Raw genomic sequence first — 20,729 nt, forward strand, 5'->3', positions numbered from 1 at the left:
TAGATAATAGGGTAGTGTTTATTGGAGACTCTAATTTAAGAGATACTTATGAAACATGCTGGTCTTATGATATTTTAAAAACTTATCATAAAAAGTTTGTAATATGTTCCCAAGGCGGTCGTAGATTATCACATTTAGCAGAGTTATTTCCTTCTGTAGCACATTTTAAATATATTTGCATTTTACTGGGCGGTAATGATTTGAGAGAAAAATCCGTTGATGAAATGTTGCAATATATTTTACAATTTAAACAACATCTGCCTGCTGAGTGGCCCAAACAAATACTTTGTGTAGTTGAATTGTTTGAACGTGGTGATCAAACTGAAGAACCACTTTTATCAAAATTAAAGAACTTTAATGCACGAATAAAGACTGAATTTAAGGCTGAATATTTTCCCAATACTGTTGTTAAAGCAAGTGCTTTTCCCCGCCCTTGTGATAGTGCTCAAAATAAGTTTTTTTACGATCAGAACAATAGATTAATTCCCAATTACCATCTGAAAGTGCAATGTAGAAGCCAATACGCAAAACTTCTTAGTAAAATATGTGATTTCATGTTCAATCGTGCCTGCGTGCCTGACTTTTCCTAATTTTTATTTGTTTTGAACTGTTCTCTGACTTAATAGGTGACATGTTGCTCTTGATATTAAGATTACACATTAGGACTTTGAGATTGCACAAGGTTGGAGGGCAGTTCTTCAAAGTGTTACTTACATGAAGCCAATATGTAACTTAATATGTAACTTCAATGCTTAATATTTGCATGTAGATTAAGTATTTCATTTTAGCAAAAAAAATTAAATAAAAAGAAAAAAAAAGCCAAAAAAATTAGTTAGTTCTCCGAATGTGCTGTATTAATTCATCTGTCTCGTACGCTGCTCCTTGAACGTCTGATTTTTGAATATCAATTTTCCGCTTGCTTCAATTTGTATTTCTGCTGATAAAATCAAAGGTTGCTGCTATTGTTAGTATAATCTGATTTCTTATTTATAACTCAGTATTTATAAATGCGATGCTGACTTTAATCTCTTTGTTCTGCAATTTTCGGTTATGCATTGTGGTTGCTCCCAAACCATATTGTTTTTAGAATTCTTATCATTTCTTAATCATTTTAGTTGTAGGAATTAAAGTTTTGGAGCTTCCCTTCATCTTATTCTGCCGTTTAGAATGAAAGATTAGTTTGAGTTCAAAAATATTTAGATTGCATTTGAACCTATTCAGTACTTTTCTAATTTCTTATTTCTAGTTTCTTATTTATAACTCAGTATTTGTGAATGCGATCTAACTCTAATCTCTTTGTTCTGCAATTTTCTGTCATGCATTGTGGTTGCTCCCAAACTATATTGTTTTTAGAATTCTTATCATTTCTTAATCATTTTAATTGTAGGAATTAAAGTTTTGGAGCTTCCCTTCATCTTTATCTGCCGTTTAGAATGAAAGATTAGTTTGAGTTCAAAAATATTTAGATTGCATTTGAACCTATTCAGTACTTTTCTAATTTCTTATTTCTAGTTTCTTATTTATAACTCAGTATTTGTGAATGCGATCTAACTCTGATCTCTTTGTTCTGCAATTTTCGGTTATGCATTGTGGTTGCTCCCAAACTATATTGTTTTTAGAATTCTTATCTTTTCTTAATCATTTTAGTTGTAGTTAAAGTTTTGGAGCTTCCCTTCATCTTATTCTGCCGTTTCAAGTGAAAGATTAGCTTGAGTTGAAAAATAATTAGATTGCATTTAAACCTTTTCAGTACTATTTATTGTGATTCCAAAACTGCCTCATCTGCTCTTATTGTGTGTTTTGAATGTGTTGGGCTCCTCATTTTGTTAATCTGCTGTTTTCAATGTCCGATTGTTATCATTATAAAAAAACAAAAAAAAATTAGTTTAGATAATACAACTCTGACTCGATTTATATGGAAAAGAAACCTACAGAAAACCTGAATATAAATAGATATGAAATATAAAACAAATTTTTAGAGTAGGCAGGTGTGCTTTTTGATTAGTGGGCACCGCCCTGTCAAAAAGCATGCCTTCCTATAACTTGCTTTCAATATTATCAGTATTTTGCCGAAAGAGGAACGGAACTTGAGTAGAGGGTACCACCCTATGAACTTAAATTCTTCTGCTGGCCTGTGAGCTGATTTATTTTGCACGTTAAAGTGTTTACTGTTGTTTCTTTTCCATTGCTCCAGAGAGAGGTTTGATGTCTCTTATTTTGGAAATTGGATCTCGGATGGGTAGTAACTCTCTCCGGAGCTTCTTAATTAATTTTTTTCATGTATTTTGCATGTAAAGCATGTAACATCACATGTAATTTTAAATCTTTGCTACTTTTAATTTGTGCCTGTATGTTTTATTTTAAATTTTAAACTGCCCGTCCTTGATCCCAAGTTCGAGACCTTGTGGGCGCCTTCCCGCTGGTGGTTTTGTTTAAGTCGTGTACTATGTACATGGCGAGCTGAGACCCACGTTAAAAATACAGTATAATGGGAAGTGCAAAGTTGATAACCTGGTCATACCAGGTTTTTTTGCACACCCGACAGAAGCTTCTTGCTAATCAGAATGGTGATAAATTTTGCAGGTAAATTGATTATAAAATGCAGGTAATTTTACCTAGAATTTGCAAGTAAATTGTTCTTTAATGCAATTTACCTAGAAACTACCTGCAAGCAATCTAAACTACCTGCAATTCTAGGTAAATTTGCCTGCAAAGTACCTAGAAATTGCAGTGTTACCCTCCTAGAATTTTACCTGCAAAAAAAAATTCTAGGTAGTTCTACCTGCAAATTGCATGTAAACATTGCAGGTAGAATTACCTAGAAATTTCATTTTGCAGGTAATTTTTTTAGGTGAAAATACCTGCAAATTCTAGGTAAGTTCTAGGAAAATTTACCTAGAATTTTACCTGCAAAAAAAAATTCTATGTAATTCTACCTGCAAATTGCATGAACGGTTTGCAGGTAGAATTACCTAAAAATTTTTTTTGCAGGTAAAATTCTAGGTAAATTTTCCTAGAACTTACCTAGAATTTGCAGGTATTTTCACCTAAAAAAATTACCTGCAAAATGAAATTTCTAGGTAATTCTACCTGCAATTTTTACATGCAATTTGCAGGTAGAACTACCTAGAATTTTTTTTTTTGCAGGTAAAATTCTAGGAGGGTAACACTGCAATTTCTAGGTACTTTGCAGGCAAATTTACCTAGAATTGCAGGTAGTTTAGATTGCTTGCAGGTAGTTTCTGGGTAAGTTGCATTAAAGAACAATTTACTTGCAAATTCTAGGTAAAATTACCTGCATTTTATAATCAATTTACCTGCAAATTTTTTAGAGTGTATCAAAATGACTAAAAAATAAGAGACTGGGCTTCTTGTTTACAAAAAGAAGAACATTAAAGCTTTAGTAACTGGCTCTATTCAGCCGAACAATTATGTTGTATAGCGTACTTGCGTTAATTAATTTATCTCAAGGAGTCAATTTTCTTCAGTTTTGGCTGCATCAATTCGACTAATTCGACGGCATCTATTTACCAGTCAAAGTGAAAAAAAAGGAGTATTAACGTTTTTTCACGGAAAGGAAACGTGAGAGTGATGACTTATCTATGACGAAAAAAATATAAAGGAATTTGGAAATAGCAAGAGATGTCCTGACCTACGAATCCAAAAATTTTCAATGACTAAGCAGAAAAAACACCATTCTGTTTTAACTCGGCCCAGAGTTTTTCTTATCCCTAATAACAATTTATATGCTATATAGCACGATCTATGTAGCCAAAAGCACTGTCGTAAAACTATATACCTACTAACATGGGACAGAAACAAAACAGATCCTTAAAACTGGACTTAAAAAACCAGGAATGGGCACTGAAAACTATTTACATTGTTTTGGAAAATAACTGCCGTTGGCACGCATGACACACATCGGGATTGAAACATAAAAACAAAAAAGAAGAGATAAAAACGGACAGAATTGGTTTCAAAAGCTTCTAAATGTCACATTTTGGTGTGCAGTTTCAGCTAGATTCTAAAACTATATTTGATACGGCTTCTACACTGAATGCAATTGAGCTTATTACAAAAGCCAGCTAGCAATCTTTCTAATGACCTCTGATAACCTAATGCACCATGACGTAATAACCGAGCTTTATCGGTGTATTCCGTTTCGTTTGATGTTGCTCCTATGATCTTGACAGTGCTCAATACGCTGCGCAATTCAATTAAAAAATTTTAAATTCATTTATTTTGAAGGGTGGGTGAAGTAAGTCAAACGTGGGTCGCGACTCAAGTGATACAAAAAACGTGAACAAAAGGTAGCGTTAATTACAAAAAAAAACATAACAGGACAAGTCCTGACTTACAATTCAAAGAACCCTCAATGACTAAACACAAAACAAGTCCTGTAAAAAACATTGAAGGGATTGAAAAAACCATTTTCAAAAAAAGTCACATCGCAGAATTTTAAAATGATAAAAATAGAAATCAAACTGCGGCATGTGAACGAAATACAACTTGCGAGAAAGAAACTTTCCCACTATATTCCCCACAAATTAGTGTTAATTAAACCTGTAGCCCCAACCACGGTAGTTATACCATAATGTGGGCTTAATTTTCGAGGGGTACTATAATGGGAAATTTCAGCAAATTTTTGTTCGAGGTTTTCTCAGTATGCTTTAAAACTAGTGTAAAAAACTTATGCATCAAAACCAATTGCTTTTTGCTCCACGCCTGCTCCATGCTATTTCAGCAAGACCAAATCATCACTTCAATTTGACATCAAAATTTATATGTGAAAAGAAGTATAAAAAAATAAAAAGACGGCGCCCCAATACAAATCAAGTTCTTTGATTAGTGAAAATTCCTTGAATTGTAAAAAGGAGAGCGCCTAAATAAGAGCCCTTGAGAGGCTGACTTGCAGTTATGAACAAACTTTAGAATATCTTTTTGTTATGTCTATATTCTTTCCCTGTGTAAATTTACCATTAACTGTGTCGTCAGCAGGCAGAACTATCAATTGAAGAAAAGGACGTGGCCCAAGTACAAAGATGGCTCACTGACGTCAATCAACTATTCAGAAAAGAAAAAAAATTCTTGGGCTGTAGAATTAAATTTCAGAATAAGTTGGTCGAAAACGGCATCAAATAGAATAACTTTCGTTACAACTTCTGATAAAATTATAAATTACTTCTGAAAATAACAGGATGCTCAGTGAATTCGAAAGCAGCAAAGATCATCATTTGTCAAGATTTTCAAATTTAAAATGAAAGAAACTACCTAAAGTCATATCAATCTCGTATTTACTGAATTGTTTTTTGAGCTAAGGTTGAAACACAATTCGGCTGAATTCGTTTTGGTAGTCTCAATTTATTGCTGAATAAATTTTTAAAAATAGAATGGAATTACAAAAAAAAACTTATCTGGCAACAACAACAATGATAAAAGACATTGCATAATTTTCTCTAGACCTTATTTTATGATCCACAGAGTGTTGAAAAAGTTGATAAAGAGAGAAAAATGTCTAAATAATTAAGCAAAATTATTGAATATTGATTAAATTGGAAAAAAAAGCGTCAAAATTGTCATTCCAGATTCCTCCACTAAACAGTGGATCTCATGGTAATTCGTAAAATTCGTTGAAAATGTTCTAAGGGCGGAGCTAAAAATAAATATGGAACAAAAATAGCAAATAATGCCGATTTGACTCGATTATGTATGGATAAAAGGGGTAAAATGGCCAAAACTGAGCTGAAAATTGACAGAAAGCATCAAAGGTAAATTGTCCAAAATCTCAGTTAAAAGGTAATTTCGCAAAACTCAGCAAAAATTAGGCAAAAAAAGTCTCACTATAATTTCGGCAAGTCCCAGTCAATTGAAGACTGTATAAAGCTTTCTGATGATACCACTCGTGTCTTTCTATTTCAAAAATATCGATCCGCCAAAAGTAACTGATAACAAACAACTTCTGAGCACAAAGTTGCTCCCTCAAAAGGGCGGTCCGAATTATAAAACAACTGGCATAAGTATTATTCAACTAATAAACTTCATTGCGTTCATTGCACAGGTAAAGAGATGACCGATGACTTAAAATTTACAATCTACATTATTTCAGATATTCTAGAAAATTTCGGCATTTGTCAAGTTCTGGGTTTTCCCCACATTTACAAACATAGCCGGCAGATTGCCGGAAAATAGCCGCGATAGACGCTTGTGGACTTCCATGAATTGAAATAACTAAAGAAATATGATAGACAGATCGACCACCAGTCCTTTAAAAGACCACTAGATTTTTGTGTTAGATTCGGACTGTCAGTTTTATGACATGACACATACGGTCAATAAAGAAAAAAGCACTAAAAAAACTTTTTCAAAATTGATATTCAAACTGAAAAATAAGGATCTTATACTCAAGAATTAGGGCATATACGTCAGGCACTACTTAGATGCACACTATTGATCTTTAACACGTAAATGTTCATAAAAATTAAAGTTCGATAACTGAGTTTAGAAGTCATCATTTTGAGTGAGGTAAAACACGCAATCGACCTAAAATCAAAAATGACGTCACACACACAAATTTTAACTCCAAAGCAGTAGAATTCAAAGCAGTAGAAGTGAGCATCGATGGAGACGAATTAAAAAAACATAACAAGACAACTCCTGACGTAAAATTCAAAGAATTTTCATTGACTAAACAAAAAATTAGACCTAGAATGGTCTATGAATAGATTGGGAAAATCAATTAGAAAAAATCCAATCCAGAAAATGGGAAAAAACAGTAAAAATCAAAGTGAAATTGTCGCATAGGAACAAAAAACCACCAGCGAGAAAGCGAATTTTTGTTCAAACACCGTTTTCTCACCCTATTTTAAAATTAAAGCCAAAACGTTTCACGCCGCAAAACCACTCGCTTTTTCGCTCGACTTCCTGTTTCGGCGTGATCAAAATCACTACTCCAATTTGACTTCAAAAATCATGAAAATTTGTGAACAGATCTTAAAAAAAAAACATAGCCAGAAGAATTCCGGAAACGACTCGAAGGAGAAAATTGCCCCTGCTTATGACTAAACAACTAGAACAACTATTGTGAACCCTGAATCTCCACAAATGTCATGAAAATAATGAGGAAGAATAGAAACGGCATTCAAAAACAAATTGAACAAAAGAACTAGAAAAATTTAATGAGTTCTTATAAATAGTACAAGGAAACATAAAGCCAAATAAAGTTCCTTTGCAATTAGAGCAATGAAAAGCTCGCAAAACAATGGGCAAGTCATAATAGCTAAGAAACTTGTGTAAGATTAACAAAGAAAAACTGCAAAAAAATAAGAAAAATGGTTTAAAATTTCTCAATTTTTCTGTCAATTTTCCGAAGAAAAAAATGATTCATTCCAAAAAACTTTAGTCAATTGTTATCTGAATATTCGTTAAGTAACATGCTTCTATTCAAATCCCACTTAAAGCATTAAAAGAAAAACAGGCAAAAAATCACTAAATTTCACCTAAAAATGAGCAAAACTGATCAAAAACCTCCAAATTAGCATTAAACTCAAATTAACTACTTGAAACCTTCAATTCCTATCAGAGCAAGCCTGAAACTAATATAAAATCATAATCAAACCTCACAACCATCAATAGTTGCAAAAAAATGCTTTTAAAAGCCGCACGTGAACAAAAAAATTTCGCTCGGTTAGAGAAAATTTTTTAACAATTCAATTTTTCGCTCTCTCAAAAATAGCGGTATGAACAAAAACCGTTCGCTTTTTGCTCCGCTCTTCACTTTTGTTCAGCCCAAGAAGTTTTTTCACGCATTTCATTTCCCGCTTCAAAAATCACTCCAATAAAATTGATTTAAAAAAAGGACTTCTCCAATACTCCTCTTCGAGTCGTAAAAAGACAGCACCCCAATACAATTCAAATTCTTTGAATCGTAAAAAATCAAGATGTCTCCAATAATAGCCGCTATCGCTTCGCGGCTATTAATCATCAAATATATTACTTTTGCTTTCCGAGTCGCAAAAATTTGTTCGATAAATTGGACACAGTTCATTTCAAGAGTTTGAAAATTCTTGTAGCGGACGGATATAGCTCTCCTGGTTGAGGTCCAGACTCAAATTAACTCTGATCTGACTCAACTCGAGTGCGTACTGGGACATCCTTCCAAGGAAATTACAGGATCTGGCATGAAGTTCGAGTCACCTTCAGTCTGAATAATATGTAGTTTATAATGTATAACGGAATCCTTTGTCGAAGCATTGTCAAAACCTTTTTACACATCGCTGTACATAGATCTTGAATTTATCAATTGAAGTCTTTTAGTCCTCTTTCGCACAAAAAAGAAAAATAGTTTTGTCAGGAAAGACGAGACAGTAATAAAAAATGCCGCCAACAGAGGAAGCGAAAGATGGCCTCTGAGGGACAAAACTGTTCTTTGGGTAAAGTTAATTCTGGCTGCTGGTGAGACGCTAATCGCTGAAACATAAATAAACATTAACAAGAAGGTTTGCTTGTTCTGTGCGTGGCACAGAATGTTCCCACATTCGCATTTCAAAGCATAATATCAAATCAACATATCGATCATGATATTTCAGAAACGTTTGTTTTAGCATCAAACATTGTTTGATTTAAGCGGCTAGGAAAATAGCTAAATGTATTAAGCTGAATTTTGAAACAGAAACAACCGAGAAAAAAATTTCAGAGGAAACTTAGTAACTTTCAAATACGAAAGACATAGTTAACCTTAAATTATGATAAATATAAAAAAATTCTTAAACGTGTTGTAAATAAACACGAACTCTAAGTTCGAATTCTTTTGCATTATTGAGCTTCATCAGTCTTTTCCATAAATTTTGAAGTTGTTTAAAAAATGAAGATTATTTTAAAAAACTCTGAAGTCAAATTCATGAATACTGATTCAAAGTTAACTGTTTTTCATACTCTCTAATGTTTCCAGTAATAACGTTTTATTCAAAAACATTGATAAATGTGGCTGTAGAAAACACAATCATTTTTAATAAAACAATAAAGCTTATATGAAATTCGAAATGAATAAAAGCTGACTGAGTACATAGAGCGTCTCCTAACAACTCAGGTACCTTATAAAAATATAAGAACAAGTTTTATTAGTGGCATATGAGGTTATCAAAATGCATTAAACGTGATCAAAAAAGGTACGAAAAACAGAATGAGTCATTGCTGTTTGCTGTTCAGTCAATTGTGCACGCGGACAAAGTGCATGCTATCACTTGAAAATTTCTCTTAGTTTGTCAGTTTATAAAATATCTTTATTTTTATTTTTTCAAGAATTTGTTTAACAACTAATCATTAATGGACAGATATCAAATGACTTTGCCTGTTTATTAAGACTTAAACATAGATTTAAAACAAACTGAACATTTGGCGAAATATAAGGTTAACACAGGTGCGGGAAGAGTTAAAAAATTATGAAAAGATCTAAAAATTGGCTGACAACTTATCGCAAATTCATTCTCAAAACTCATTTTTTTTTATATTTTTTGTATATGGAGACAATGACAGAATAATAAGATAGTGTAAAAACCGCTACTTGTAACTGATTGAATTTTGACCAAAATTTTATCTAAGATTGATTTTTAAAAAAAATAGGCCTAGTTAGTTGCCTGAAATTAAGCGTTGAAAATGGAGAAATTTTTCCAAAAAAGCAGAATCCCTATAATTTTTGTACTGAAATTTTGCACGCAGGAAGCTTCAAATTAATACCACATATGCAAGAATGGAATGCCCTCAAAAAGAGTCAAAAAGTAAACGAAGAGGTGGGGGCTAGCATAACCTTCTACAAAAAATGTGCAAACAATAAAAATAAAATGACGAATCTTCAAAATTAAAGTAAGCAAAAAATGATTAAGTATTTCTAAAGCTTGTTTCTTTTTAGTTATGATGAACCATACATTAAATGTTATGATAAAAGTCAAAATTTAGGAACAGGCTCAAAGTATATTTAGTTTTCTTTAAAAAATCGGCGAAAGCCTTGAAAATTGCAGTTCATGCTAATTTTCAGCCTTTTCAAGCTAGCCAGATAAAAATTTCATATTTGGCTCAGAAAAACAAATGAGAAAGACTCAACATAACAGCAAACATCAAATCCTATAATTAAGTAGAATTTACAAAACTGCCTAATTGTAAAAACTGCAACATTTTTTTTAAATTTTTGAAAAACGGTAAAACAATGAAAACGCTTCTTTCGCAATCAGTGATCTTCTTGAAAAAAATAATGCGATCTCGTATTTCAGTTTTTGGCTCGACCTGCAATAACAAACTAGCAACTCCAAATTTTTTAACGAAAGTATTTGCGATACATATTTTGAAAGAGAATGAAATCACTAGTTATTGGTTGAACAGATGTTCGACGTGTAAACTATCTATTATCTATTACAATGTTATTTGGCTGGACCAAAAGAATTTTCAAAAGATTCATTTTCAGGACGTCAAGCAAAGTTGCCACTTTAATCAGATGACTCTTTTTTGCTGAATGAGGACCTAACTAATCTTTGAGGGTTAAACTTGCAAAGTTTGTCCAATACCTCTTTTATTCAACACGAGTACCGTGACCCATAACTTTCGCCCCCAATCATGTCCCCGATCATGAGGTCAAGATATCTGTAGAACCACAACTTGACCAATTCAATTTCAAAGACACTAAGCCTTGCTGTGTATGTAATACAATAGCTCGTAAAGAAACTAACCATGAGGTTCATTGCAAAACTAACTATAAAGATGAGCTTGACAATGCCGAGAGTCATCTCAAGAACTTCGTTGAACAAGAATCCTATTCTGTCTAAAAAGGAACTACCTTCTTTTAAAAAAATCCTAAGACAACTGTATCGCCTGCTTTCACTTTACGTGAGACCCACGGGCTTCATCTGATTCTCTGACCGAGTTAAGGACAAAACATCTTAAAATTTTGCCAAAAGTGCAGTTGCGTAAAACGCAATTCTCTCATGAAATGCTGAGCAGTCCCCTCTCAAAGTTGTGGCTGCTCTCTGTTCAATTTCGCGAAAGCCCTAGCCCTTATTGACCTTCTCTTCTCTCTTCTTCCATCAAAAATAAAAAGCACAGTTAAACGATCTCAGCGTCTCGACTTTTCAACTTATACTAGCAAGCTCGCAAGACCATTGCGGAAACAATTTTTCAGAAAATTAAAACATTTGCAGAATTTTATTTAAGTCTACATGCAGTTAAAATCAAAATGAGGAAACAAAGAAAAAAAGAGCCAAAAAGAAAGACAGGGAGGATTGAAAAAATAGAAAACATAAACCGTAAGATGAATTGCTCTCAAACGACAAGCGCTCCTTAGATTATTAATTAAGTTCTTTCATGCCTCATTAGCACCTAATCAGACCTATCAATGATGATACTAAGTAATAAGACAATAGATATTTTTAAAAAGGGACAAAATCTAAAATTCACTAATATTTTATGGCAACAAATAGTGGCAAAGTCAGATAAAGTTTTAGCTGTCCCTTAATGACTTCAAGCAAAGGCAAGAAGGCACAACTAGAACACAAATTATGTACCGTCTTAAAAGCACTAAAGGAGAGGAAACTTTGAAAACAGAAGTCAAATCCATCTCAAAAACCGCCAAATTGTTCAAACACCAATTTCTCTCTCCACTTTAAACGTATTTTGAAAAAAATCACACCTCAAACCTACTCGATTTTTTGCTCCTTTTACTATTTCAGTGTGACCAAAATCACCACTGTGATTTGACTTCTCACTGACGTGAAAAAGCCGAAGAAAGAGTGATGTCCCCAATAATAGTCGCTATCGCTTCGCTGCTATTGAACAACAGGACCCAAATAATTGCAAGATACTTCGTTTGGGAGCAACTGATTACGTGCGAAAGAAGGCTATAAAAAATTCAACAAAGGTCGGAATAACTGCTTTCGAACGACTAGTTGAAGCACTAAGCTGGCGCGACCTTTATCATTAGGGGGGGGGGGGGGGGGGGTTTGTACTGGCCTGGTGGAATGGGAACATAGAATCTAACCAAAAAGGCTTCAGATGACGTCATTACTGGTTAATTTATTCCACTACGAAGTTTTAAACAGAGGCACCAGTTTTAACGCACTTTTCATTTTTCACTTGACTTGTAGTAGTAAAGTGTCATCGATTAAGTTTAGCTGCTTAAAATTGCGAAGGAGAGGAATTTAGGGTACGAAAAATATGTGGGAAGTGGGAGTAGTAGGGGGTAGGGTATACAACAGAAAGTCAGAGAGTAAGTTCTAAAATTAAACGAGAAATTCTTCTCACTTGAGGGTCTTGTTCTCTCGAAAATGTCAACCTGAGATCTACCGGCATCAATTGTGGTCACTACAACAAAATTCTTCATTATAATTTCATGATTCGTCTCTACGCTTTGAGAACACTTAGATATTAAGATGCAGAGGGTCGTTATTAGCAGAAAAGCGCAAATAAAGCACGTAGACGCTGCTGCAACCGATGTGACACTTTGCGAAATTTGTCTCTTCTGTAGATTTTCTGTTTCTTTGTCAGGCGTGACAGGGTTTTCTTCGTCTCGAGCCATTGCTCTGGATTGTCTTTTGCGTCGTTTCCTTCGACCCCTGGGACTTCTCCTCCGTCTTCTTCTGTTTCGGTATTCTGTGTCACGGCAGCAAGCACATGTGTAGTAGCTACATGCAAATTATCTTTTTCAAGCAGTTCTAAGTGTATTTGAAAAGAGGATATGTTCAGTTTGTGCCCCCCCCCAGTACGTTATACATCCCCCGTTACAGAGCAAGTGCCTTTACACAGTGAATCATTATGTAAAAATATGGTACTTGCGCTTCGGGGTGCAAACTAAGCTGCGGCACAAGGCGGAAAAAGTTTTGAAAGACTCACGAACAAATTATAAAAGCACGATCTCTACATTGTCCGATTCTAGAGTGCCAAATTGTCATACAGAGCTAGAGTTTAAAACTTGCACAGAGTTTTCAGCGAGTATAGGTGAACCTGCAGTCAAATCACATCATAATTTTGGCTTAATCCTCGAATAGTGTAAGCCCCCCTCTCCAGCTTATCTTTTGTGTGTGTCTCATTTACACCACACCCCCCCAAGCCATGTTGGATTTTTTTCCGTTTGTGCCCCCCCCCCCAGCTTAGTGGGCGCATATTATTTGCACCACCATGCCCCTCAGACGCACGTGCTACATTTTTACATAATGATTTACTATGTAATGGCACGCGCTCTATAACTGGGGGATCATAACGTACTTGGGGGGCACAAACGGAAAAGATCAATCATGTTTTTACATACTGTTTTACTATCTAAAAGCACGTGCTCTTTAGCTTATGGGCGTAACAAAGGCATCTTTTCCGTTTGTGCTCCCAAGCTAAGTGGGTCATATTATTTGCACCCCATTTCCGACGCACATGCCAAATTTTGAATCTATTCTGTTTTGCCCCCCAGTTACAAATTACATGTTGTTAAATAGCACGTTACTATGCAAGAAAATAGCACGTGTGCCGTGGGGTCATAACAAAATTATGCTTACTAAGCTGGGAGGGGGCGAAACAGAATAGATCCCATATTTTTACAATGACTTACTGTGAAATGGCATGTGCTCTTTAAATTGGCGGAGCATAAGGTTCTGTGGTGGAGCACCAGTGGAAAACTTCTGGGGAAATGTTTCGGGGCCAGGACCCCCAGTGCGTTATGCCTCCCTCATTTACAGAGGGATGTCATTCTCTGTCACTCATAGAACATCATTATGTAAAAATTTGGCACGTGCGCCTGGGGAGTAATATGCACCCACTCAGCTGTCCGGGGGCCACAAACGGAAAAACTCCGCTTTCCCATTAAAGCTTCCCCGCTCAGTGGTCAGATAACCTATAGTCCCTATCATTGTACATAATGGTGTCTGTAATTTCATGAAGACCCAAAGTTTTAACACATTATTATAAGTAGCAGAGCTCACAAAATCCAACTCAAGTTTATTGTCAACAATATTTGTTGTCTTCAACTTGGACCGCTTTGTGATACGGCAGCCGGATCTATTCTGTTTCCCCCCCCAGCTTAGTGAGTATCAATCTTGTATGACACCCAGACGCACGTGCTATTTTCTTACATAGTAACGTGCTGTACAACAACATAATTTGTAACTGGGGTTCATAAAAAACACTCGGGTGGGGGGCGAAACAGAATAGATCCCAGCAGCCAATAAAGGAGCAGATTTCGGATTATTTTGAATTTTTCAGCTTTCAAAAATGTCGACAGAATTGCTTCGCAAGCTATAAAATGGGTGGTTTAGATTGCAGTTTGACGATAAACAAAAACTACTTTTGGTCCTCTATCTTGTCAAGCTCCCTAATTCAATTTTTGATGAATTATTAACCCAATATGTCATTGGAACAGCGAGGCCTATCTACACTTCATGGCGTTTTTAATCGCAGATGAAGAATTAGGAATATTTTTTGTTTGTGCTCCCAAGCTTAGTGGGTCATATTACTTGCACCCCCTTTTCGACGCACATGCCATACTTTGGATCTATGTTTCGCCCCCCAGTGCTTTTTATGACCCCCAGTCACAAATTACATGATGTTACATAGCACGTTACTATGTAAGTAAGTAGCACGTGCGTCTGGGGGTCATAAAAAATTTATGCTTACTAAGCTAGGTGTGGGGGTGGGGGGGGGCGAAACAGAATAAATCCTTTATTTTTACAATGATTTACTGTGAAACGGCATGTGCTCTTTAACTGGGCGGAGCATAACGTTCTGTGGGGGAGCACCAGCGGAGAAGTTCCCGGGAAATGTTTGTGGACAGGTACGTCCCAGTACGTTATGCCTCCCTCATTTACAGAGCACGTGTCATTCATAGTAAATCATTTTGAAAATTTGGCACGTGCGCATGGGGAGTAATATCCACCCACTCAACTGGGGGGGGGGGCACAAAAGGAAAAGCTCCGCTTTCCCTTTAAAGCTTCCCCGCCCAGTGGTCAGATAACCTATAGTCCCCAGGGGGTCTGTAATTTCATTAAGACCCAAAGTTTTAACACCTTATTATAGGTATCAGAGTTCACAAAATCCAACTCAAGTTTATTGTCAACAAGAATTGTTGTCTTCAGCTTGTACCGATTTGTGATAGAGCAGGCGAATCTATTCTGTCCCCCCAGCTTAGTGAGCATCAATATTTTATGACACCAAGACGCACTTGCTATTCTCATACATAGTAACGTGCTATATAACAACATATAATTTGTAACTGGGGGTCATAAAAAACGATGGGGGGCGAAACATAAGAGATCCCAGCAGCCAATACACGGGAAGATTTCGGATTAATATGAATTTTTCAGCTTTCACAGAAACGTCGACAGACTTGCTTTGCAAGCTATAAAATGGGCGGTTTTAATCTCAGATAAAGAATTAAGGATATTTTTCGTTTGTGGCTCCCCCAGCTTAGTGGGTGCATATTATTTGCCCCCCCCCCCCCGGACGCACGTGCCATATTTTTACATGATGATTTACTATGTAGTGTCACGTGCTCTGTAACTGGGAGAGCATAACGTACTGGGGGGCACAAAGGGAAAAGATCTGGAATTACAATGAAATTTTTGCTCTACCCCCCCTCCCCCCCCCTCAGCTCGTGAAGCAAAAAAAAATACGTTTACGCTTTAAAACAGTATCTGATGAGGATCACAAATAACAAAACTGTAACAGAACAGAAGGTGTTTGTGTTTACGCATTTAATTTATCTGGGTGAGATTTTACTTCGCTTAATATCAAGAGATACCAAAAACATTCAAGGGAACTTACTCTCTCATGCATTGTCCACATCCGTTTTCGCACCTTAAATACGTTCACAAGTGCTCTTGAGCTAAGGATGCCTTTTCTGCGAAATTTTGACACGCCTCACTCAGCAGAAACCATCATTTTAAGCGTAACTTGAAATACATAAATCCTGGGAAAAAAGTAATCAGACGCACCAATCAGACCAAATTAGCAAATAATGCTTTAGTTAAATGGTCAAAACGCAGCCGAAGCAGCACCTGCTATATATTGATTTTCGTGTTCTTTGTCCCCCCCAGTAACTTATGCACCCCTAAGTTTCGGGGGAGGGGTGCAAACAATATGAACCCAGCACTGAGCTGGGGGCACAAACGGAAAAAATCAGCAATTTCTGATCTATTCTGTTTTGCCCCCCCCATTACGCCCCCAATTACAAACTGACTTTATTCTGTTTCGGCCCCCCCCCCAGTGTTTTTATGACCCCCAGTTACAAATTATATTTTGTTATATAGCGCGCTACTATGTAAGAAAATATCACGTGCGCCTGGGGGTCATAACAGATTTACGCACAGTAAGCTGGGGGGAACACAAAATAGATCCCTGTATGTTGATAAACAGCACGTTACTGTGTAAAAAAATCGCGTGAGGGGTGTAAAATGGTATAAGCTCACTCTGCTAGGGCAGAACATAATATTTCTTTTTCATTTGCCCCCCCCCCAACAGAGCTCAGTAGGTGCATATTATTTGCACCCCCCAGACGCACGTGCCAAATTTTCACACAATGAGATCTAATTTTTGAATACTGGGGTAAACAATTATGTATATCCATTCTTTACATCTATTCTGTTTCGCCCGCCCCCCCCCCAGTGATTTTATGACCCCCAGTTACAAATCATATATTATTTAGCAAGTTACTATGTAAGAAAATAGCACGTGAGCCTGTGGGTCAAAAAACTTATGCTTACTTGGGGGGGGGGGGGAACAGAATAGATCCCATATTTTTACAATGATTTACTGTGAAATGGCATGTGCTCTTTAAATGGGCGGAGCATTAGGTTCTCGGGGTTGGCACCAGCGAAAAAGTTCTGGCGAAATATTTCGGGACTAGTACCCCGCCCCGTACGTTATGACTCCCTCCTTTACAGAGCACGTGTCATTCATAGTAAATCATTGTGAAAATTTGGCACGTGCGCCTGGGGAGTAATATCCAACCACTCAGCGGAACGGATGTCATTGGAACAGCGAGGCCTATCTACACTTCAGGGCGTTTTTAATCGCAAATGAAAAATTAAGGATATTTTCCGTTTGTGCTCCCAAGCTTAGTGGGTCAATTACTTGCACCCCCTTTTCGACGCACATGCCATACTTTGGATCCATTATGTTTCGACCCCCCAGTGCTTTTATGACCCCCAGTCACAAATTACATGGTTACATAGCACGTTACTATGTAAGAAAGTAGCACGTGCGTCTGGGGGTCAAATAAAATTTATGCTTACTAAGCTAGGGGTGGGGACGAAACAGAATAGATCCTATATTTTTACAATGATTTACTGTGAAACGGCATGTGCTCTTTAACTGGGCGGAGCATAACGTTCTGTGGGGGAGCACCAGCGGAGAAGTTCCCGGGAAATGTTTCGGAACAAATACGTCCCAGTAGGTTATGCCTCCCTCCTTTACAGAGCACGTGCCATTCATAGTAAATCATTGTGAAAATTTGGCACGTGCGCCTGGGGAGTAATATCCAACCACTCAGCGGAACGGATGTCATTGGAACAGCGAGGCCTATCTACACTTCAGGGCGTTTTTAATCGCAAATGAAAAATTAAGGATATTTTCCGTTTGTGCTCCCAAGCTTAGTGGGTCAATTACTTGCACCCCCTTTTCGACGCACATGCCATACTTTGGATCTATTATGTTTCGACCCCCCAGTGCTTTTATGACCCCCAGTCACAAATTACATGGTTACATAGCACGTTACTATGTAAGAAAGTAGCACGTGCGTCTGGGGGTCAAATAAAATTTATGCTTACTAAGCTAGGGGTGGGGACGAAACAGAATAGATCCTATATTTTTACAATGATTTACTGTGAAACGGCATGTGCTCTTTAACTGGGCGGAGCATAACGTTCTGTGGGGGAGCACCAGCGGAGAAGTTCCCGGGAAATGTTTCGGAACAAATACGTCCCAGTAGGTTATGCCTCCCTCATTTACAGAGCACGTGTCATTCATAGTAAATCATTGTGAAAAGTTGGCACGTGCGCCTGGGGAGTAAAATCCACCCACTAAGCTGGGGGGGGGGCACAAAAGGAAAAGCTCCGCTTTCCCATTAAAGCTTCCCCGCCCAGTGGTCAGATAACCTATAGTCCCCAGGGGGTCTGTAATTTCATGAGGACCCAAAGTTTTAACACCTTATTATAGGTATCAGAGTTCACAAAATCCGACTCAAGTTTATTGTTAACAATAACTGTTGTCTTCAGCTTGGACGGATTTGTGATAGAGCAGGCGAATCTATTCTGTCCCTCCCCCCCCCCCCCCCCCCCCAGCTTAGTGAGCATCAATCTTTTATGACACCAAGACGCACGTGCTATTTTCTTACATAGTATCGTGCTATATAACAACATATAATTTGTAACTGGGGGTCATAAAAAACACTGGGGGGAAAAACATAAGAGATCCCAGCAGCCAAAAAAACGGGCAGATTTCGGATTAATATGAATTTTTCAGCTTTCACAGAAATGTCGACAGACTTGCTTTGCAAGCAATAGAATGGGGGTTTAAATTAGAGTCCGACGATAAACAGAACTATTTTTGGTCCTCTATCCTGTCAAGCTTTCTAACTCAGTTTTTGATGAATTATTAACTCAATAAATCATTGGAACAGCGAAGCCTATCTTTCTCCACTTCAGGGCGGTTTTAATCTCAGATAAAGAATTAAGGATATTTTTCGTTTGTGGCTCCCCCAGCTTAGTGGGTGCATATTATTTGCCCCCCCCCCGGACGCACGTGCCATATTTTTACATGATGATTTACTATGTAGTGTCACGTGCTCTGTAACTGGGAGAGCATAACGTACTGGGGGGCACAAAGGGAAAAGATCTGGAATTACAATGAAATTTTTGATCTACCCCCCTCCCCCCCTCCTCAGCTCGTGAAGCAAAAAAGAATACGTTTACGCTTTAAAACAGTATCTGATGAGGATCACAAATAACAACACTGTAACAGAACAGAAGGTGTTTGTGTTTACGCATTTAAATTATCTGGGTGAGATTTTACTTCGCTCAATATCAAGAGATACCAAAAACATTCAAGGGAACTTACTCTCTCATGCATTGTCCACATCCGTTTTCGCACATTAAATACGTTAACAAGTGCTCTTGAGCTAAGGATGCCTTCTCTGCGAAATTTTGACACGCCTCACTCAGCAGAAACCATCATTTTAAGCGTAACTTAAAGTACATAAATCCTGGGAAAAAAGTAATCAGACGCACAAATCAGACCAAATTAGCCAATAATACTTAAGTTAAATGGTCAAAACGCAGCTGAAGCAGCACCTGCTATATATTGATTTTCGTGTTCTTTGTCCCCCCCCCCCCCAGTACCTTATGCACCCCTAAGTTTCGGGGGAGGGGGTGCAAACAATATGCAAACAATACCCCCCCCCCCCCCCAGTGTTTTAACGCCCCCAATGACAAACTGTATGTGAATCTATTCTGTTTCGGCCCCCCAGTGTTTTTATGACCCCCTGTTGTTATATAGCACGTTACTATGAAAGAAAATATCACGTGCGCCTGAGGGTCATAACAGATTTATGTTCAGTAAGCTGGGGCGGTAGGGGGGGGGGGGCAAAACAGAATAGATCCCTGCCCTGTATGTTGATAAACAGCACATTACTGTGTAAAAAATTCGCGTATGCGCCTGACGCACGTGCCATATTTCCCCCCAGACGCACGTGCCATATTTCCACACAATGAGATCTAATTTTCGAATACTGGGGTACAAAATTATGTAGATCCATTCTTTACATCTATTTTGTTTCGCCCCCCCAGTGTTTTTATGAGCCCCAGTTACAAATTATTGCTATGTTATTTAGCACGTTACTATTTAAGAAAATAGCACGTGAGCCTGGGGGTCAAAAAAATTTATGCTTACTTAGCTGGGGGGAACAGAATAGATCCCATATTTTTACAATGATTTACTGTGAAATGGCATGTGCTCTTTAAATGGGCGGAGCATAAGGTTCTGTGGGGGGGGGGGGGGGGGGCACCAGTGAAAAAGTTCTGGCGAAATGTTTCGGGACTAGTACCCCGCCCCGTACGTTATGACTCCCTCCTTTACAGAGCACGTGTCATTCATAGAAAATCATTATGTAAAAATTTGGCACGTGCGCCTGGGGAGTAATATGCACCCAATCAGCTGGCGGGGGGGCACAAACGGAAGAATTCCACTTTCCCATTAAAGCTTCCCCGCTCAGTGGTCAGATAACCTTTAATCGTCCTCATGTTACATAATGGGGGTCTGTAATTTCATGAAGACCCAAAGTTTGAACACCTTATTATAAGTATCAGAGCTCACAAAATCCAACTCAAGTTTATTGTCAACACTATTTGTGACCCCCAGAAATTTGGGTCCAAAAATTTGGGTCTTTCCCATTATAGCACCACCCCCATGAAATTATAGCCCCCCATTATGGTATAACTACCATGATTGGGGGGTTCTAGGTTATCTGACTACTAAGCGGGGGGGGGGGGGGGGCTATAATGGGAAAGACCCTCGGGTCTTTCCCATTATAACCCCCCATTAATTTATAGCCCCCATTATGGTATAAATACCATGATTTGGGGGGGGGGTATAGGTTATGTGACCACTAAGCTGGGGGGGCTATAATGGGAGACCCAAAAATTCGACCTCGGGCAGAATCGCAATTTGGATTCAGAGAGAAACGGATCACAATTCAAGCAGTTCAAGAGGTTGAA

At 37.5% G+C, this 20,729-nt stretch overlaps 1 long non-coding RNA gene across 1 annotated transcript; it reads right to left on the reverse strand.

Moving 5' to 3' along the window:
- Positions 1-8,164: 8,164 nt before the first annotated feature.
- Positions 8,165-19,164, reverse strand: LOC142342236 (uncharacterized). Its single transcript, XR_012759160.1, has 3 exons — positions 19,075-19,164; positions 12,283-12,662; positions 8,165-8,466 (listed from the first exon to the last, which is right to left on the reverse strand). It is a non-coding gene; the product is annotated as an uncharacterized LOC142342236 (long non-coding RNA).
- Between the last annotated feature and the right edge of the window lie 1,565 nt (positions 19,165-20,729).

The sequence above is a fragment of the Convolutriloba macropyga genome, chromosome 7 (genome assembly GCF_964194025.1).
Source record: "Convolutriloba macropyga chromosome 7, txConMacr16.3, whole genome shotgun sequence".
NCBI lineage: Eukaryota > Metazoa > Xenacoelomorpha > Acoela > Convolutidae > Convolutriloba > Convolutriloba macropyga.